Source organism: Culex quinquefasciatus, chromosome 3 (genome assembly GCF_015732765.1).
Source record: "Culex quinquefasciatus strain JHB chromosome 3, VPISU_Cqui_1.0_pri_paternal, whole genome shotgun sequence".
Taxonomy (NCBI): Eukaryota; Metazoa; Arthropoda; class Insecta; order Diptera; family Culicidae; genus Culex; species Culex quinquefasciatus.
Window position 1 is genome coordinate 54,968,301 of NC_051863.1, and position 19,217 is coordinate 54,987,517.

Consider the following 19,217-nt stretch of genomic DNA (forward strand, 5'->3'; position numbering starts at 1 on the left):
AGGCTGGTACAAATTTTTATTATAGTTTTTGTCCCTTCTCCCTTCAAAATCTTTTTCAAAAAAGTTAAAATTTTCAATGAAATTTTTAAGTGCAAACAACCGAAATCAATTTAAAATGCATTCTTCTGCGTTCAGAATCTTGCCTTCCTCACTGAGGTAAGGCTTTAATCCTGCTCTGAGTATGAACTTTTTGTTAAAAGCTCGGACACCCACCTTCATGTATACGTATCGACTCAGAATTGAAATCTGAACAAATATCTGTGTGTGTGTGTGTGTGTGTGTGTGACCAAAACTCTTGCCAAGTTTTCTCAGCGCTGGCTGAACCGATTTTGATCAAACCAGGCTCATTCGACTTGGTTTATGGTCCCATACTGCGCTATAGAATTGTTTGAAGTTTCGATTAGTAGTTTAAAAGTTATGTATAAAAATGTGTATTCGCAAATATCCGAATGTTAGATAAGTGGCCCAACAACAGCTCAAGTCCCAGTTTGTTCTACATCGTTAGTTAGATATTCAAAATATCTTTCCAACGAGTCCATATCGTTGAAGATCTGGCAACCCTGCCTCATGTTATGATCACTTAAGTGATATTTATGTACTTTTTTGAAGCCGTATCTCAGTTTTTGAATGTAAACTATGCTCGGAACCGTCATCGTTGTTTGGGTAATCGAGAGACTTTTCCAGTCAGTCTGGGAGATTGAAAATTTGAAAGGATCTATTTGTAAGAAGTGAGGAAGTTGCCAACACATAGGTGGATTAAATTAGTTTTTAAGTATGTTTGAGTTTATTTAAAAATCCTTGGAATTTTAGTGATTTTTCGATGAACAAAACCGCAAAAAGTTTTTTCGTCAAATCTTAGATTTTTGAATACTTATGATTGCATATCAATTGTACGGGTGTGTAACGCATTTCTTCATGTTTCAAAAGTTGCGGTTCTCTGTCCCTAAAATATATGATTTTTTAATACGCATATCGAGAAATATTTCTTTTTGAGAAAAAAGAGTTAGTCTTTAAATGTGCAAAGAATAATATTTCGTGTACCTTTTTTTTCGAATAGTCCTCATTAAAACCTACAATTTTGCCCAAGACACCAAATCGATCAGAAAATTCCTTCAAATGTTTCATATATTTATGTACAATATTTGTATGGACTACCAAAATTGTATGGAGCCTTTAATGAGTGAACCAATGACACAAAATGGCTTTTTTGGTCATACGGAAGGACCCCACAAAGTTTGAGCAAAATAAATAAAACATTACAAATAAAATCCATTTCCGATTTTGGTGGAGAATTGCTCTAGTTACTTACTAGTAGAATACGATTTAGAAAATTTGACGCGACAAATGCCACAAATGGCACTTCCCGACTAGGATTTTCCAAGTAAGTACACTCCGTAATACAGCGATTACGGGTCGATGCCACCTTTCCCGGCGCAGGTGCTGCTGCGCCCCAGAAGTTCCAGCTGATCAAGCACCGAGCCACGCGCTCTATTTGATGTGATTAGGGTGCTGGGTACTCAGCGATGCATGTTCGCGGTAGAAACTTTGAGGGCAGCCCATGATGCTGCAGCAGCTCATTTGCAATGCAAATATCACCGTCGATGCACTCGAGTTGCGCTGTTCCTTTCGTGGGTTCAATAATAATTGTGCGTGTGTGTGTTCGCGGGAAAGGAAATCTGCTGCCTCAAAGAAAGCACACACCACCCTCGCAGAATCCACCAGCCTATAAAGGGGGGGCAAGATTCACTTAGGGGACGGCCGACCAGGCACGTTGCACCGGCACATGACTCGCTGATAACACACACAGAGAGTTGTTATACGGTACAGAACAGTGCACTTAGTACAAGTAGTTCCGCTGGTCCACGCGGGATAACTGGGCATTGTATGGAACGGTGGCGTACATGGTGGCGGTGCTTTATAATGCATTTAATCAGACTGCAACGGACCGCGGTCGAAACCGTGGTCAGCTGCTGCGTTAGGGCTTAGAACAAGTGCTACGCAGGGTTTCGCTTTTTGGGAGGTTGGGGTGAAACGGACCTCGATTCGTAGAATTGAGGTGAACAACTACTCAGTAAGATATAGCCCAAGGATTCACAATTTCTTAGGAAAATTGAGAAATTATACTTTCCCATAATTTCGCTGCCGGTCAGTAAAATTAAAATTGACAAGTCGACATATTCTGATGGGTCAACTATGGTCCCCTTGGCAACGAGCTGTCAAATGAGAGATTTTCAGACTAGAAAGGTGGGTATGCAGAAATAATTTAAATTTTAAAGTGCCATTTTTAGGGACAAAATTTAAAATAAATATTTTGACAAACTTTACATTCTAGGCTTCGACCCCAACTGCCCCCTGTGCAAAAGCACAACCGAGGGGATCTACCCAAAATGTGCCTGCCCCAGAATCCGATTTGTGGGATGTAAAAGCAACAGGGACCGTGTGGCAGTTGAACGTGTCGCTCGTCGCCATAGCTGTCAAACTATACAATGGCGACCGCTAATGCCGGCGCACGGCTCTATGAAATTGTTTTTGTTTGTCTTTTTGTAGGCACTCTCTCTCTCTCTGGTGGTGTTTGTGGAGCTGATTGTGTTGGGCGCTTGTGTTTACCCTGGTGAGAGGAGTGTGTGTGTGTGATAGTTTTCGAATATGGTGATAGTTTAGCTTTTCCGGATTAGCGAGTGACCGATCATTTGAACGAGAGAAGGGCACAAACTCGAGTAGGGGAAAAGCGTATTGCAACTAGACGATGCTCGAGGGGCTTTTGTCAAAGTGAGTTTAAAATTTAAATTGATTTCTTTTGAAATGAGGTTATGAAAACCAATCGAAAATGGTTCAACTAAAAAGATTTTCCTAAAAAGACATTTCCATGATTCCAAAAAGTATCAGTTCAAGGCCACAACAGTAAATTAATTCAAATAACATTAAATACTGAGCTTCACAACATAAAATCAGGGCACGTACATGAGGTGATTTAGTTTCGTGTGATGCATTTAGATTAACTGGAATTCCTAACAACTTGTCGGAATTCATTTGAATATTGACAGACCATAACATCAATTCAAGAATTTAGCATGCCGGAATGTTTGAACGCACTCGAAGATGTGATGCTTTTCAATGACGATGAATGAATGAATAGAAATAAAAACAAAAAACCTTCAACAAGCAAAAATAGAAGAAGTTATGAGCTCATTACTATTTGCTCAACAATCATCAAACAGCGGATCATTGAGCAAATATTGGCGTTCACCTGTGATTTAACTTCAACAGCACACACAAAAAATCAAACAGGCAAGGTAACAACATCTTATGGGGTGCTCGAGTCGGGGGCGATGGCATGGATGCGATAATCTTCCCCAAGGTTAGGGCCAACATCATCAGCAAACGCGCTATCGCTGGTCAACGTGAAACGCCGTCATCATCTTCGTCGCGTCATGAAACATCAATTGGCAGGTGATGGGAGGTAATTTGGATGTAAACGGTACGAGGGCGAATATGTTTTACTCGAAAAATGAATAAATTACAGTATTGCTCATAAAAAATGCAACTTGTGCACTCTTTCACAGAAAAATTGTGCGATTTTACTAACTTTTACAAAATATTTTTTTCAGAAATTTCCTTAAACTTTTTCCTTGGAACTTGGAAAATCGGACAATTAGTTTTTGAGATACAGCCTCACAAAGAATTCGAATCGATGAAAATGAGTATTATCTAGTTAGCCAGTTCATTTTAACAAACGATATCTCAGAAAACCGTATCCCAATGCTAAAAAAAATAAACTTTTGAAAAAAATTCTTTTCATTTGAACACCATATGTATTTAAATGTTCGATTTGAATTCTTTGTGAGGCTGTTTCGTTTGCCCGATTTTAAAATTCAGAAAACAGAAAATATTGAAGAAAGTTTTCGCAGATTTAAAAAAAAATCATAGGATTTTCTCACTGAGGTAAGGCTATAATCTTGCTCTAAAAATGAACTTTTTATTAAAAGCTCGAAACCCCACCTTGACCTTCCCGAGCATGGGTAAATAACAAGGGAAATGCGTAATAATACCTTTCTCTGGTATCAATACCAAATTTTGGTATTCCTGGACCCTTTAAAATTTGTCTTGAGGATTATGCAAGAGCAAAATGTGGTATCATACCAATTTAAGGTATTGTTTTGATATTGCAAAATTGCAGAATTGGTCAATGGTCGAACACCACATATTGGTATTCTTTTGGTATTACAGTGTTTTATCAAATTCCTCTGAAACTATGGGAAAATTTTGACCAATTTTGACAAAATAATTAATTTTGCGCTAAAATTATGTCTCAAAGCAAATGCTTTAATTGAAAACCGGAAATTTCAAACTTGATTTTAAACATTTTTGATATACCCCCTAAACAAATGACTTGAAATTGTGGAAAATTTTCTAAGTCAGGATGGCACATTTTGGTATTATTTTGGTATTAAAGTGTTTTATCAAATTCCTCTGAAACTATGGGAAAATTTTGACCAATTTTGACAAAATAATTAATTTTGCACTAAAATGATGTCTCAAAGCGAATGCTTTCATTGAAAACCGGAAATTTCGAACTTGATTTTGAACATTTTTGATATACCCCCTAAAGAAATGACTTGAAATTGTGGAAAATTTTCTAAGTCAGGATGGCACATTTTGGTATTATTTTGGTATTGAAAGGTTTCATCAATTTTCTCTAAAACTATGGGATTTTTTTTACCAATTTGGACAAGGTAATAAATTTTGCGATAAAATGACTTAAAAAAAAAACCAAATACTTTGAAAAACGAGTCAATCGAAAGATTATTGAATTTTGGTGAATTTCAATCCAGTTTTATTTTAATAACACTTATTTTTAAATCTCGTTATTTTTCAGAATCTTCAAGAACTTCATGCACAGGCCGTTCATCAATGACAAATGCATTCGGTGTGGTGAAGAATATCACTAAGAACAACATGGAATCATCAGGTGAGTAGATTTGGCTGTTGCATATGGATCATTCCGTTTTTCACTAACTGCAACTGCTGCACTAAAAATGGTATGAAAATACCAAATTTTGGTATTACTTGTTCAAATACCAGCGACCATAATGTGCTCTTGGTTGCCCAGTAATAGATGGTAAAATACCATGAAATCATACCAAAATCATGTATGTGAAAGACCACAGAAATACCAAAATATGCTTTTCAAGGGCGCAGGAATACCTAAAAATAAAACCATGGCAATACCAAGTTTTGGTATTCAGGCAATGTTCAAAATCAGAAGACCTCAACTTGGTATTGAAATGGTTTTATTTTGAGGTATTATTTTACCCTTGGAATAACATGGTTTGGTATTGTTGTGCCCTTACACATACAAGATTTTGGTATGATTTCATGGTATTTTACCATCTATTAGTGGGCAACCAAGGGCACATTTTGGTCGCTGTTATTTGCTCAAGTAATACCAAAATTTGGTATTCCCGTGTTATTTACCCCTGCTCGGGTTGATATGTCGACACATCGACTCGGAATCGAAAACTGAACAAATGTCTGTGAGTATTCGTGTGATTTCTCAGCACTGACTGAACCGATTTTGACCAACCAGTCCATTTGACTTGGTTTAGGGTCCCATACGGTGCTATCGAATTGTTTGAAGTTTCGATAAACAGTTCAAAAGTTATGTACAAAAATGTGTTTTCGCATATTTTCGGAAGTTGAATAAATGGCAGGAAATTGCACCAAATATCATCATGTTATATATCGTTTGATAGGTAAGCGATAGACCTTTCAAACGAGTCCAAAATATTGACGATCTGGCAACCCTGTCACAAGTCATGACCACTAAAGTGATAATTATGTTCTTTTTGCCTTTCTTACAAAAGAAAGGTTTAAGGTTTGCTTTTGGAAAAACGTTTTTTTCAGAAATCTTAAAAAAATCGTGCACGGCGGGGAATCGTCCCAGAAAAAAAAATCCTATTACTAATTTGAAGGTTTTGATGCACTCTATCGATTGATTTTATGCCTTAAACCCGGAACTCAAAGCCTGATTTTCGAGAGCACTTTTTCTGAAATACTTGTGCGATGTCTGCATCCGCTCTTAAAAATTTGTGTCTTCCTTCATTGGAAAATCACTCGTAAAACCAGCAATTTTTATAATTCAGATTTGTAGCCGTGGGGTCGGAGACGAACATTTTATTTTTCGATTCACAATTTTCGACCAGTAAATGTGGTCAAAGCCATTTTTAGAGGTATTTTTTGGACAGTTTTACAGATAACACTATCAAATTAAAAAAAATCAGTTTCTAATCTAATCTAATCAGACCCTAGCGCAGCCAATCTTTCGAAGGGATCCTGAAGAGTGCCTTAGGTTAGTTGACGCCTAGCACTCTTCTTGTTATTTATTAACATTTGTAGTGCGCCATTGCATTGGAATGCATTGAAACATCACAAGCGTTAAAGCGGCCAGGCCTACTGCGTAAAGCCGTATCGCAGAGATGACTCGTAATTGGGTTGAGTTGGAGCACTGAGTGTTCGAACAACAACACAATCGACAGGGGAGGAAGAAGCGTGGGGACACACCACCATACGCTCCGAGATTTGGTTGTATTCGTTGGGAGCACCATGCTAAGAAGGTTTGGTACTCCGAGACCCTCTGTGATGGGACATTGTATTTCCACGAATGCCCTGGACACTATTTGCCGTGGTTAAAGCGCCACAACTCGCTCTCTGTAACAGTATTCCTAATTCCAGTCCACGATCACCAAGTCGTCATGGCCTAGTGGTTAGCATTTTTGCTTACCAATCCAAAGGACGGGGGATCGAACCCCGCCTCGAGCGACTTTGATTTTTCGTTCATATTCATCATTTCAAATTCATGTCTGGAGTTTTTTTTGAAAAGGTCCAATAAACCAAATTTTCAGTTTTTGCTTTTTGGGTGTTTTTGAAACCGCCTTGAGTCAGGGGTATTGAAAAGCACCCAAAAAGCAAAAACTGAAAATTTGGTTTATTGGACCTTTTTTAAAAAAAAAACTCCAGATGTGTTCTTAACTTTCTCGTTGGGAGCAGATGGGCATCGAACCCAGAACCATTCGCTAACAAAGCGAACACCGTAACCAGTCAGCCACGGCCGCTCCAAATTAAAAGAATTCAGTTTCAAACAAAAAGCCATTCGAAAACATGCGCCATAAACTGCTTGGGCCAGAACCTGTTTGACAGCTCAACGTGGTGGACGCGTTTTTCCTCTGTTGTTGCTGCGCAAAAAGTGCCTGTGGATGGAGGTGGAAGATTCCTCCGACGACGAGTTTCTTCCCGTTGTCGGAACGCCGAAGCGGAAGAACACAAGTGACGACGGAGCCGACATCGGAAATGGCAACGAGGAACAGCTCCTCAACAACAACAAGTTCAGCCCGCTAGTGGAGAACAACAACAACAACAATAACAAAGGTAACCCAGCCGGGAGAGGAAGCGTCCCACCGGTTCCAGTGGCCAAGAAACCACCTCCTCTGGTGGTAAAGAATATGAGCTTCGGCAAGCTGAGGAGTGTAATGTTGTCGTGCACAACCAAGCCAAGTTACAAGCTGACCCCGTTTGGGATCAAATTGCTGTGTATCTCCGAGGAGCGTTTTGAAACCGCGAGGGTCCACTTGATTGCGAACAAAGTGGAGTTCTATACCCACGAGAAACGAAGCGTGCGGCAACTCCGTGTCGTCATCAGGGGATTTCCACCGGCTTCACCTGAATTCGTCAAGAAGAAACTCAAGGAGTTGCACAACCTGGATGCTGTGAAGGTGCATGCCATCAAGAGAAAAGGAGAGTTCGCCTCATCGACGGAAACCCCGTACATTATTACGTTGCCCAAGGGGTACACCAACCTCAAGAAGCTGAGTGAAATTAAGCTCCTGCAAGCATTTCACATCCGGTGGGAGGCCTACCGGAACAAGCGGCCGAACTGCTTGCAGCTGGGTCATGGGACTAGGAACTGCCACCTCGAGGGGAGGTGCAACAACTGTGGGGGTCCCCACAAGACGGACGAGTGCAAAGTCCAAGAAGCAGAGCCGAAGCGGTGTGCCAACTGCTCTGGAGCCCACGAAGCCACGGACCGCAGCTGCCCCAAGCGTGTGGACTTCATCCGGAGGCGCCAGCAGGCGTCGGAACCGAAACCGTCGGCAAGGAGGGCGGAGAAGCAGAGTCCAGCAGTTCCGGCGTTCACGCCGGCGGAGTTCCCTCCGCTGCCGGGCGCAGTTCCGGACGGAAAAGCGAAGTATCGCCCTCGACCCGCACGAAGCAGCCAAGGTGGCTCCCGATGCGGTGTAGCCATGGAGGAGGAAGCCGGGGAGGTGCTCTACAGTTCGGCTGAGTTGTGGGGCATTTTCTCAGAGTACATCGGCAGGTTCAAGACCCGCTTGGACCAAGTAACGCTCGTCAGTTATATGATCTCTAAGTACGGATTATAAGGAGTTATTTTTGTTATTATTATATATTTGTTTTTAAACCGATCCTCGGTTTTAAATTGGTCGCAGTACCTAAAATGACCTAATAAAAATAAGTTATGAATAAAAAAAGAAAAAAAAAACTGCTTGGGCCCAAAATTTTAAGCTTTTCCAAAAATGTATTTCCAGAGATATAGCCATATTACATGTTTTTCGGCTTATTTTTACCCTATTTTTTCCCATTAAATTTTTGGTCTTATACAAAATCATATACTGAACATCAAATTCGAAGTCCCGGCTCGTTCTCGCTCGAAAGATCGTCAAGTCGAAGCATAAACGCCAGCACATTTACGCTTGCGCGTTTTACGCTGCGCGTGAAAGTGTTCTTTCGGGCTTCTCATTATATATCGTCAAAGTGCAATATAGATACATATTTTTTAAGTTAATCATAGGCTGATTAAAGACTGATTACCCTTTATTTTTTTCTAATAATGTCAATCCAATGAGTTTTTCTAAATTATATATAATTATCTTGCGACCCATAATGTACTTCTGAAAAAAAAAAAAATGCATTCGAGGTTTAGTCTTGAAAGATTTGAAGGTTTACGTCAAATTCTTACTGGGTGGTATCATTTTGTTTCTGAAAAAATAATTGCACCAATATATTTTTCGGAGTTTCATAATTTTGTAAGAAATGCTCTATTTCACCTTTGGTGATATAAAATCGGGTTTTTCAAGCCGGATCTCACTTATCTGTATGAAAACTATGTCCGGATCAATCATCTGACCTATCGTTGGATAGGGTATCGAAAGACCTTTCCAACGAGTCCAAAATATTGATGATCTGGCAATCCTGTCTCGAGTTACGGCCACTGAACTGATATTTATGTACTTTGTTATTCCGGATCTGAAAAAATGATGAAATTTAAATCTTATTACCAATTCTTGGTAAGGAGTGAGGAAGGCATCAAGCACAAAGGCGGATTAAGTGAGCTTTTTCTAAAGAAGGTTGAAGTGATTTTTAAATCTAATCCAGTGTTGTTATTTATCGCGCTCTCGCGAGAAAAATTTCTCTCTCTCGAGTTCTCGCCGCGAGTCTCGAGCTGCCGAGAGAAACTCACCGATTTCCCGTGCTCTCCTCCGTTCGCGAACGGGCTTTCTCGCGAGCCAGAATTGCCCGTTCGCGAGAAGTTGAACGTGTCAGAAACGAAAAAAAAAAAACAACACAACGATTGAAGTTACACCTCTATACCATCGCCTGGTTCGTATTCAGAAACCAAAGAAACAAATTGCTAGCTTTGGACGAACGGCTAGCACGAGGCGCTCGCGGCGAGAGCGAGAACGCGAACGAAAATGCGAGCGCGAGCGAGAAGAGAAAAGTAATACAAGTTCTCTTCCTCGCTCGCGAGTGAGAAATGCTTTCCTTCTTCTCGCTCGAATTCCAACACTGATCTAATCTATCTAATAAATCTAATAAATCTATATCTCCTAAACCAGATTTTGCACAATCACACACTATGGGTTAGAAGATGTCTTTTTATTAACTTAAATTAACATTAATATATAAAAAAAAAAAACAATTTTCAGTTATAAAATGTTGAATTCAAAAGACAACTTACTACAATTTTTGCAGCTGTTAATAACAACAATATTCAAAAATCAGTATCTTGGGATCAATTTTTTTATCGATTTGGTATCTTCTACAAAGTTGTAGTTATTTCTTGGACTTCTAAAAAAACATTGTCACATTTTCTTTTGACAAGCTTAAAAAGTTAGTTAACTATAATTAATAAAATGTTGATGAATAGCATTATTTTAACCCTCTACAACCCAACCCCGCCTCTAGGCGGGCTTGGATCTAAAAACTCGCAAAAATGCATTGGTTAGAAGAACTCTTAAAATATAAGAAAATCGGAAATGTTTGGAAGTTTTATTTGTTTTATGGGACTTTGCCAATGTTAAAAAAATGTCATTTTATCAGGGGTCAACTTGGGCTGTATTTCTTACTAACATTTCCTCTATATTGTGTGAAAACAAATATGCAGTAATTTGTGTAGTGTACCAAACAAGCATTAAATTGAAAAAAATAACTGTAAAAACGTGAGAAAACTAGATAAACAAAAGGTAATGATAGGAGCTGGTAGAGTTAGCCAAAATAAAATCAATGTTTATGTATATGTTTAAAATTGACATTACAAACCACTTAAAATTATTTATTTCGCCTTGTTTACACACATTGTCCAGCACACTTGCAATTGTAGTGGCGAAAAAGCTGTTCAGCCGAATAATCAAGATGATGATTTTTTTTAAATCTCTTTTACCGATTTCCCGTGCGTGAGAGAGGAGAGCCATGTTCCCTCCCGATTTTTTCTCTTGATAAACGTTCAAAGATTTTCTTTTGATAATGATTCTTCTATCGCTGTAAATGATACACTTTTTTTTCGGTCAAAATGTGTTTTACAACAGAAACTGAGGCAAATTACGCTTGTATACGTTAATTTTTTTTTAGCTTAAATTTAACTTTCTAAATACATCCTAGATTGGGGAAATAGTTTGAGTATGTTAGCACCTTATTGACTTGATGCTGCCAAAAGCCATGAATATGGATCGTCAATCTCGGTTATTTTTAAGCGTTCATGAATATTGAAATATATCTGCCTGTTACGCTCGAAAAACGATCTAAGGCGGCGGAGGGAAAGTTCGTTTGGCGCGAAATAGTGCAAAATTCCCCAAAATCGAATGCCCACATGTGTTTCCAAGCCAAATGCCAAACAGTCAAGTCCCGGAAAATAAAACCCGAGATCATTTACACAGTCAACGATCGGGCATCTAAATATTTCACCCGCGGGTTAGCACGAAAGCTAATCAATCAGGGGAGGCCGTCGTGAATTGATTTGCTGGCTGGTGAAACATGATTTGGAGCTTGGTTTGTTTTTGACGCATTTACACACGACAGATTGGTTGTTTGTTTACAAACGGTGACTTTAAACTGGGCTGATCATCACGAATAAAGAGGTGGCGATCTGTGCAGGGTAGAACAGTTCAAGGTTCTGCTCTGAATTATTAATGCGTGACGCAAGATTTGGTTTGTGAACAGACAGCTGAGTAAGGCAGAGTTTAGGATTCTCACGCATCTGAACGAGAGGAGAATGTGGCCAAGTGGCAGCGTTTCAAGAATGCGGGATTTGCACTGACCTGGCGATGCCACGTCATGTCCGACTGGGTGACGTGACAACCAGGAGTGGGTGGTTGTTGTTTTCGTGGATATACTGTTGTTTTTTCGATGAAAATTAAATTTATTCAAATTGAGAAGTTGTTTTTCATTGTTTGCATAAAGCCAATGTATTGGAGATATGCAGAAAAGTAAAAATAATGTTTTTGAACCAGATTACTCCAGAGATATAATTTGCATGTCCAATCAAATCAAATCAGTTGAGCTGAATTATCCATCGATGTTGAAGACAGCCATGTCTTGTCAGTTCAAGCTCGGAATAACAATTATGCAAAGTTTTGTGGATGATCGATATGAAATCCTGTATAAATGTTTTCATAAACGCATAATCATTTTTAAATTAATTAAGATTTGAACATGATAAAACCAAAAACTCAAATATTTCAATAGACATGCCTACAAAGCCACTTATATATCACAGTAATTTATCAGTTTCAGCCTGTATTCAATAAGCAATACGATAACAATGTACCGAGGTAATCTAATGAGCTTTGTTCGGTATTGTTTACTTTTGCTGCAAGGCATTATCATCCATGAATTATCTAAAATCTTGGTGATAAGCTCAATCTATAACAGAACCAAGAGCGCGTGTAAAGATTAATTTTGATAATTCAAAGCCATTATTTTTGAACAAAATATTGCAAGTTAAAGGCTCTGATTTCAATAAGAAGCAAGAAAAACAAAAAATAACATAATTACAATTTCGTTAATTTGAGTTTTCATCAAAATATCAGAGATCCGGCCTCAAAATAGTGTATAAATAACACTTAAGTGCTCATAACTATTGAAAGGGTTACAAAATCCCAAATTTTTACAATTTTACGGAGTTTCCTCAAAATGTTTTTCGGTGCATACACAGCCATTTGTTCAGTTTTTGATTCAGAGTTGATATGTATACGTGAAAGCGGGTCTAGGAAGTCTAGGTAAAATTAGGAAGTTCATTTTTCAAGTGATTTTACAGCCTTTCCTCAGTAAGGCGAGGGAAGCAAAAGCTGGTTTGAAATCTTGTTCGCTCAAGAATTGACTGATTTGTTCAGTAATGAGTTAGTGATCATTACTCATTGATCAGAACAGCAGAACGTTTGTCAAATAACTGTATTTTTGAGAGTTCTATATTATGTAGTTCCTCTAATTAATACTGTTTCATTTAACAAAAAACCTATTCCCAAAACATGATCAACATTCCCTTGATTTCATCTCTTTCATTCAAAACTCAGTGAAATGAAATTCACTCGGTTGAGAAAACAGATATCCCCCCTTCCCGCCCTCCTTCCCCGTCACGAAACGTCATCGCCGGCGCGCACGTCATCCCACTTTGCGATTAAACTGCCAAGATAATCGGCAACAACAATAGGCGTTTGAGGTTAAACGCTCGAACCCATGCAAGCGGCTGCCAACAATTTAGCACAGTAGTGCCATCTAGCCCCGCGACAACGTGACTAACCCCGCCATCCCACTGGTCGGGGGGTTGGTTCCTTCGGGGAAGAGAGATGGGCCAAGGCCTTGATGCTGCAATCCCTGCGTTCGATTGGCACACGCTTCGCCGATTAGACAGTTGGAAGCCGATGATTTGACTATGTTCAAGTTGGAGTTTGAATAACTGTCACTTTAAACAACACTACAACACTGAAGCAATCTTGGAGTCAACTGTCCCTGTCAAACCATCGGGCGTGTACTGTTGCTGCTTTCAAGGCGACCCAACCAGTTCTGCGAACTCTCCGTGGCCTGCTTCCGATTGGGCAAGACAAACTTTTGCTCGAAAAGTAATTGGGTTGGAACGGGGTTGACGGAAATCAGCTGATTAGCTGGATGCACGACTCGTCAGCCGGTCGCCCTCGCTGTATTGCCAATTAGCTGCGCGACGGTTCTCACACAGGTCATGGATGTTGCAGCTAATAGAAAATCAATCACGAAAATGGACCCCGGGAAGTTTCTCCATCGCGCCGAGATTGGTCGCAATTTGGAAATCCACCTCCACCGAGTAATGTGAGCCTTCAGGGCCGTTCAACCAGTCTCTTTACCTGGCGATTCCTCCGACTGCTGCTGCGGGGATCCACTTTTATTCAGCAACCCTCGCTGGCGGTAACATTCCGATGCAGTAGTGAAGACGCGATGTTCCACCGGAGAAACAGGTTTCCACCAAAGAGAATGACACAAAAATCAATAAACCCTGCCGAATCTGCTCTCCACCGACGACGACGACGATGTTTGGTGAAACTTTTACCCAAAAACCCGCTATTGCTTCACAACTTTCGAACCACCACCGAATTTGGCAAGGCGAAATGTCAAAGTATCACAATCGCTCGAAACACTAGCGATTCACTCGCGAAACCTCAACCGCAAAGCGAAATCCGATCCGTAATTGTGCACTAGATGAAAACGAAAACACACTTCACCTCTATTATTTTCTAGATCAAACGCAGAGTAGCACAACACACACACCTCCGCTCTTGTTTCCACTTGCTCTCTCTTTGCGCTAGCTGTCACTCTCACCACACACTTGACAGCCAGACAATTGCCAAAGAAAACCGAAAATAATCGCCGCGATTGGGTGTAATCACGTACTAACCAAAGCGGCGGTCTACCTCACTTTTAATCAAGCAAAAATTACTTCCTATCACGCATACAAACTTTCCCGCTGACCACACGAAAACACACACACTTCCATAACAAAAGGCAAAACAAGAGGCCAGTCACTTGTCGCACCAAAAACTGCGCGTTGTGTTGTTTTCCGATCACCACCGACTGAGTCTGGTATTATTGAAACTAATAATTGACTGTCAAAAAAAGAAGAAGCTCGCGCTCCGCTCTCTCATGCAACCCACTGTCACACCAACACAAACCCACTTACAAAAAAAAAGAACTCACACTATCGCGCGTTTCATCGCGCTAACGCTCTGAAGATGCGACGATGACATTTCGCGGCCGCGCGACGTGTTTGTGTTTGTTGTTTTGGTTGAAAACACGCGCTCTCCGTGAGCGAACGAGTTCGCTCTCCCTCAAACTGGTTCAGCGAGAGAAGGTGCAACTTGCATGCAAGTTTGCTGCTTGAAGAGGCCCGCTCGTTGATTATAATTTGTGCAAGATGAGTCGCGTTGGGGTGGTGTTGGTGATTTAAATTGCTTGGAGTGTGATGGTGTGCGTGCTCTAGTGGTGATTGTCAAATGTGTGTCGCAATGTTTACCTTTATGTTTTTGGGGAAGCGTGCGAGCGCCCGCGCTCTCTCTCTCTTTTGGGAATTCGATTGACTGTTATACTGGGAAGAGGCTGAGAGGATGCTTTGTTCTGTGGAATAACTACTGAGAGAGGAGGGATACGGGGTTTCTATAGGAATGATTACGATGATAATGGAAAGATGAGCAATTTCAAAACACGAGAAACTATGAGAGTGTGAAATTATCCTATTAGGGGAAATATACCCATTTTAATCACACTAAGCCGTTCGACCAATTCTCATCACTTTTGCCGTTTCTGCTATTAAATCAACATTTTAAGATGTTTCAACAATGGAGAGTTGCTTGCTCACTTTTATTTGAGCTATTTATTACTTTGGAACAGTCAAAAACACTTTATTTAAGCTGTAATTCATGATCAAAGTTCTGATAGGCCGACAATAGAAATAGGCTGAGAAAGGGTATAGTTCCCCTATATATTCAATATTATAATTTTGATGATTGAAATTATTGATTACTGAGCGCTCCAGATAAGTCGAACAAACCAGTGATGATCATCTAGTTGCCTCAAATTGATCATTTGCATCCTTGACTCCGACTCCACAGCTCTGATTTCCTCTACTCTTCTGCATACTCTTTAGTTACTCTACATTACGAATCTAGGGGAAATATACCCTTTCTAATCAAACACCTATCTCCGTCATATGGAGAGTTTGATGCTCGATTAAAGCTCCAAAAATACTATTTAGGCTGTAAACTTAACAGCAACAGCACCGCCTCGAGTAAGCACGCAAATGTATGCCACTTATTAGCCAAAAAGATCAAATTTAATGCACTTTTGATCATAATTTCTATTTTGCGAGATTATTTCTCATCGTTTTGGTGGCACACACATCCACACGCAAGATCAGAGGTTAACTGCTTAACGAAAGTCGCCATCAATATCTTTTCACTTGCGCTAACGATTTCAAAGCGCTTAAGATATAAAATTGCTTCCAACTACCGGCAACATGTTCTTTTGACCGTTACTTAGTCACTCACTTTAAAAATAATCCCGAAACATGTAAATAATTAGCAAGCGCCATAAAAAAAAAGACAAACGCGCTGAGTCTTTTGACGTTTCAATTTTGACCATCCATTCCAATCGAAGGCTGAAGAAAACCCGGCGAGAAGCGAAGGCAAATAAAGAACAAAGGGTGGCCACCAACACCACCAGCAGCGCTTGTGGTGTTGCCAGGAAACTTTCTCTATAAATGCTACTTTTCGTGAGTGTTCGCTCAAAATTAGATCAATTTTGGCAGCACGAAGCAGACCCAAACGAGCGTTGGAAGAAAAAAAGAACTAAGCTGAAAATAGGAAAAATGGGCGTGGCCCAATGCACACGACTGATTAGAATGCGTTTTTGAAATATTTTTTTAAAATGCTTGTAAAAGGAATAGCATAACTTTTAATAAAAGTGAAAATAAACAGAAATGTTCACAAAAAGTTGCTCTACTCGTTGGTGTACTTGGTTTTACTGAATTTCAAGGAACACTCCAGATTATCCAGAATCATTCAAACAAGACCGCTAATTAGGCTTAAAATGGGTTTATTTCCCCTACTTACGAGTTTGTTTTAGGTAATGCATTGGATTCTCAATACATTCTCAATCCTAGCTATCAATTGTTTTTGTTTGTTCAACATCAATCTAGAGCAAGGTCATTGTCCAGCCTAATTTCTGTTTCATTTCTGATTAGTCAGACTTTCTACTCTTTCTCCTCTGCTTAATTCAACGAAAATGAGAAAGGAAAAGCAGCAAGATAAGTTCAACCAGCTTTTTTTCTGTTGTTATTCTCTGCAATTTATTTCCTCGCCATTAAGTTAATTTGAATGTTTCAAATCGTTTACGAGTCTCCGCTGAACCTGCTGCTTAAAAGCAAAACATGATCGTAACATCAAAACGAGACTTCCGGCGCACGAGTGGTTCAAACATACCCGAAAAAAGGCCCCCTTTCAGCAAGAGATCACTCCAGCGATCTCTGCGCAAGCACGCTGGACACGTGCAACGTGATGATCGGATCTTGGGATATTCAATTGCTTGAACGCCACGACGTCTGATCGACACTTTGTAGAGCAGTTTTTTCGTGGTTCATCTGTTTGAACATAGCCCGAGCAAACCCAGCTGATGATGATCACGATATAAGATGCTGCTCGAAAGAGGTAGTTTTAGTTTCGTAATCGATACTTTTGCGTAGTGGAGCACTGCGTTGTAGACGGCGGCGTCTGGTGAAACTAGTAAAAGTTGAGAGTACTTTCTTATTGTTGATCGGAATGAGATTTCAATCAGAGTGGCTGGCTGCCTTCAAAGGTTGTCGAATAAATTGGCTTCAGTTTTAATATTTTTGTATTTTTTACACTCAAGCTGCTTATTTTTCTCATTCGAAAACTTACAACCAGCAGACTGTAGCAACTCCACCAGTACAACTCATTTGCACGAAACAATCGACTCGCAAGATCGGAGGGCTCTTCTGCCCAAGAGCAGCAACATTCCTTCCAGTTCAAGCTTCTATTGCATGGAGTACGGCATGCAATACCTGGCTCATTGTAAACACACCACCGAACCCGGCAATCTGCCCGCTGGGAACATTATGCAACGTGACAAAAAACGACGATCGAGCAATTCACAAAAAAAGAACTGTCTCAGCGCAGCTGGGCACGACTCGAACATCTCGCGAGTTTTCTTGTCTAATGTTCCCCAGCATCGAGTGTTGGTTCATGTTGCGAGGGTGTCTTGGAAGTCTCTTTTTTTGTTGTGTATGCTTTTCTTGAAACATTTCTATTTTCTTGGCTGTGCCTTGTCGGTTGCTGAGACTGTAATTGTTTTTTGTCTTGTTTTTTTTTCTCTTTCAATTTCGTTTGTTCACGAGGGTATCTCATAATTAGAAGGTGTTCGACCCCTGAGGAGTTCATGAGTTATGCCCGCGAAGATCGTGTGACATACCAGCATATGGTAAGTATGGCTTTTCTTTTGCAATTGTTGAGGCCTATTGCATAAATGTTTGAGATTTAGAATTATATATTCCAATATGTTGAAGAAACATTAAAGGCATTTTTACAAATTTGCAAATTTTCATTTATTGGTTTTATTTATAATTTTTAGTCCCGGTTCTTGATCATACACAATCTAAGTTGAAAATGTTGATAAAATACAAAAATTATCCACCCTGTTTGATTATGGTAAAAATATAACATCATTGAAACATTTCTTGTTATGATTTGTTATAAAATATATCCAGTTGAGCTGGATTGGCCCATAAACGCCTTTAAAATATATTTGGAAATGACCAAAGAAGCCATTTTATGTCATTGTTTCACCCATACAAACCTCCATACAATTTTGGCAGCCGTTCATACAAAAAAAACGGGTCAAATATTCAATACTACGCACATTTAAAATGTTAGTCTTAAAAAAATTCAAAATATTGTTTTCGAAAAGTTAAAAAGTTAAAATTTTCATATGAGCAATTCTCTACTAAAACCGGAAATGGATTTTATTTGTATTTTTTTATTTGGCTCAAACTTTGTGGGGGCCTTCCCTGTGACCAAATAAGCTATTTTGTGTCATTGGTTCACCCATACAAGTCTCCATACAATTTTGGCAGCTGTCCATACAAAAATGGTATGTAAATATTCAAACAGCTGTAACTTTTGAGTGAATTTTTGATTTTGGTGTCTTCAAAGTTGTAGGTATTGTTGAGGACCTTTGAGAAAAAATAGGTACAAAAAAAATTGCAGATTTTTTAATCAACTTTTTTTTAACTAAAACTCAATTTCCCAAAATACGTATTTTTTGATTTTCGAGATTTTTTGATATGTTTTAGGAGACAAAAATCCGCAACTTTTGAGCCATAGAGAAACATGGTCAAAAAATCTGCCACCGAGTTATGAATTTTTGAAAAAAAACTGTGATTTTCGGAAAAAATCGAAGTTTCATGCAAAAACAAGTTTGACATTATTTTTTAATGCAAAATTGAATTTGCAATCGAAAAGTACTTTACAGATTTTTGATAAAGGGCTCCGTTTTCAAGATAAAGCCATCGAAAGTTTGATTTTAGCGAAATATTTGCAGTTTTTCAATTTTTAAAAATAGTGACCATAAGTGACCATTTCTAAAATTATTTTTTTGAAAAGTTCAGAAAATTTGCTATAAAATTGTCTAAGAGACATTGAAGATTGGACCTCGGGTTGCTGAGATAGAGCCGCTTTAAGAAAACGAAACACGAAAATTGAAGTTTTCTTAATCTCACCAAAACAACACACCATTTTCTAATGACCATATCTCAGCAACTAATGGTCCGATTTTCAATGTTATCACATGAAACATTCGTGAAATTTTCCTATCTTTTCGAAAAAAGTATTTTG

General features: G+C 39.3%; 1 protein-coding gene across 2 annotated transcripts in view; it reads right to left on the reverse strand.

Moving 5' to 3' along the window:
• The window catches only part of LOC6049808 (extracellular serine/threonine protein CG31145), an 82,481-nt gene extending 68,066 nt beyond the window's left edge, over positions 1–14,415 (reverse strand). The window contains exons 1-2 of one of the 2 annotated variants that reach the window (XM_038261768.1): positions 14,086–14,415; positions 13,665–14,033 (exon numbers count right to left, since the gene is read on the reverse strand). The gene's annotated coding sequence lies outside the window, so the exon portion shown is untranslated. Of the gene's footprint in view, positions 1–13,664 lie in introns of both variants that reach the window. The other variant, XM_038261769.1, reaches the window with a different exon arrangement.
• Positions 14,416–19,217: the final 4,802 nt, after the last annotated feature.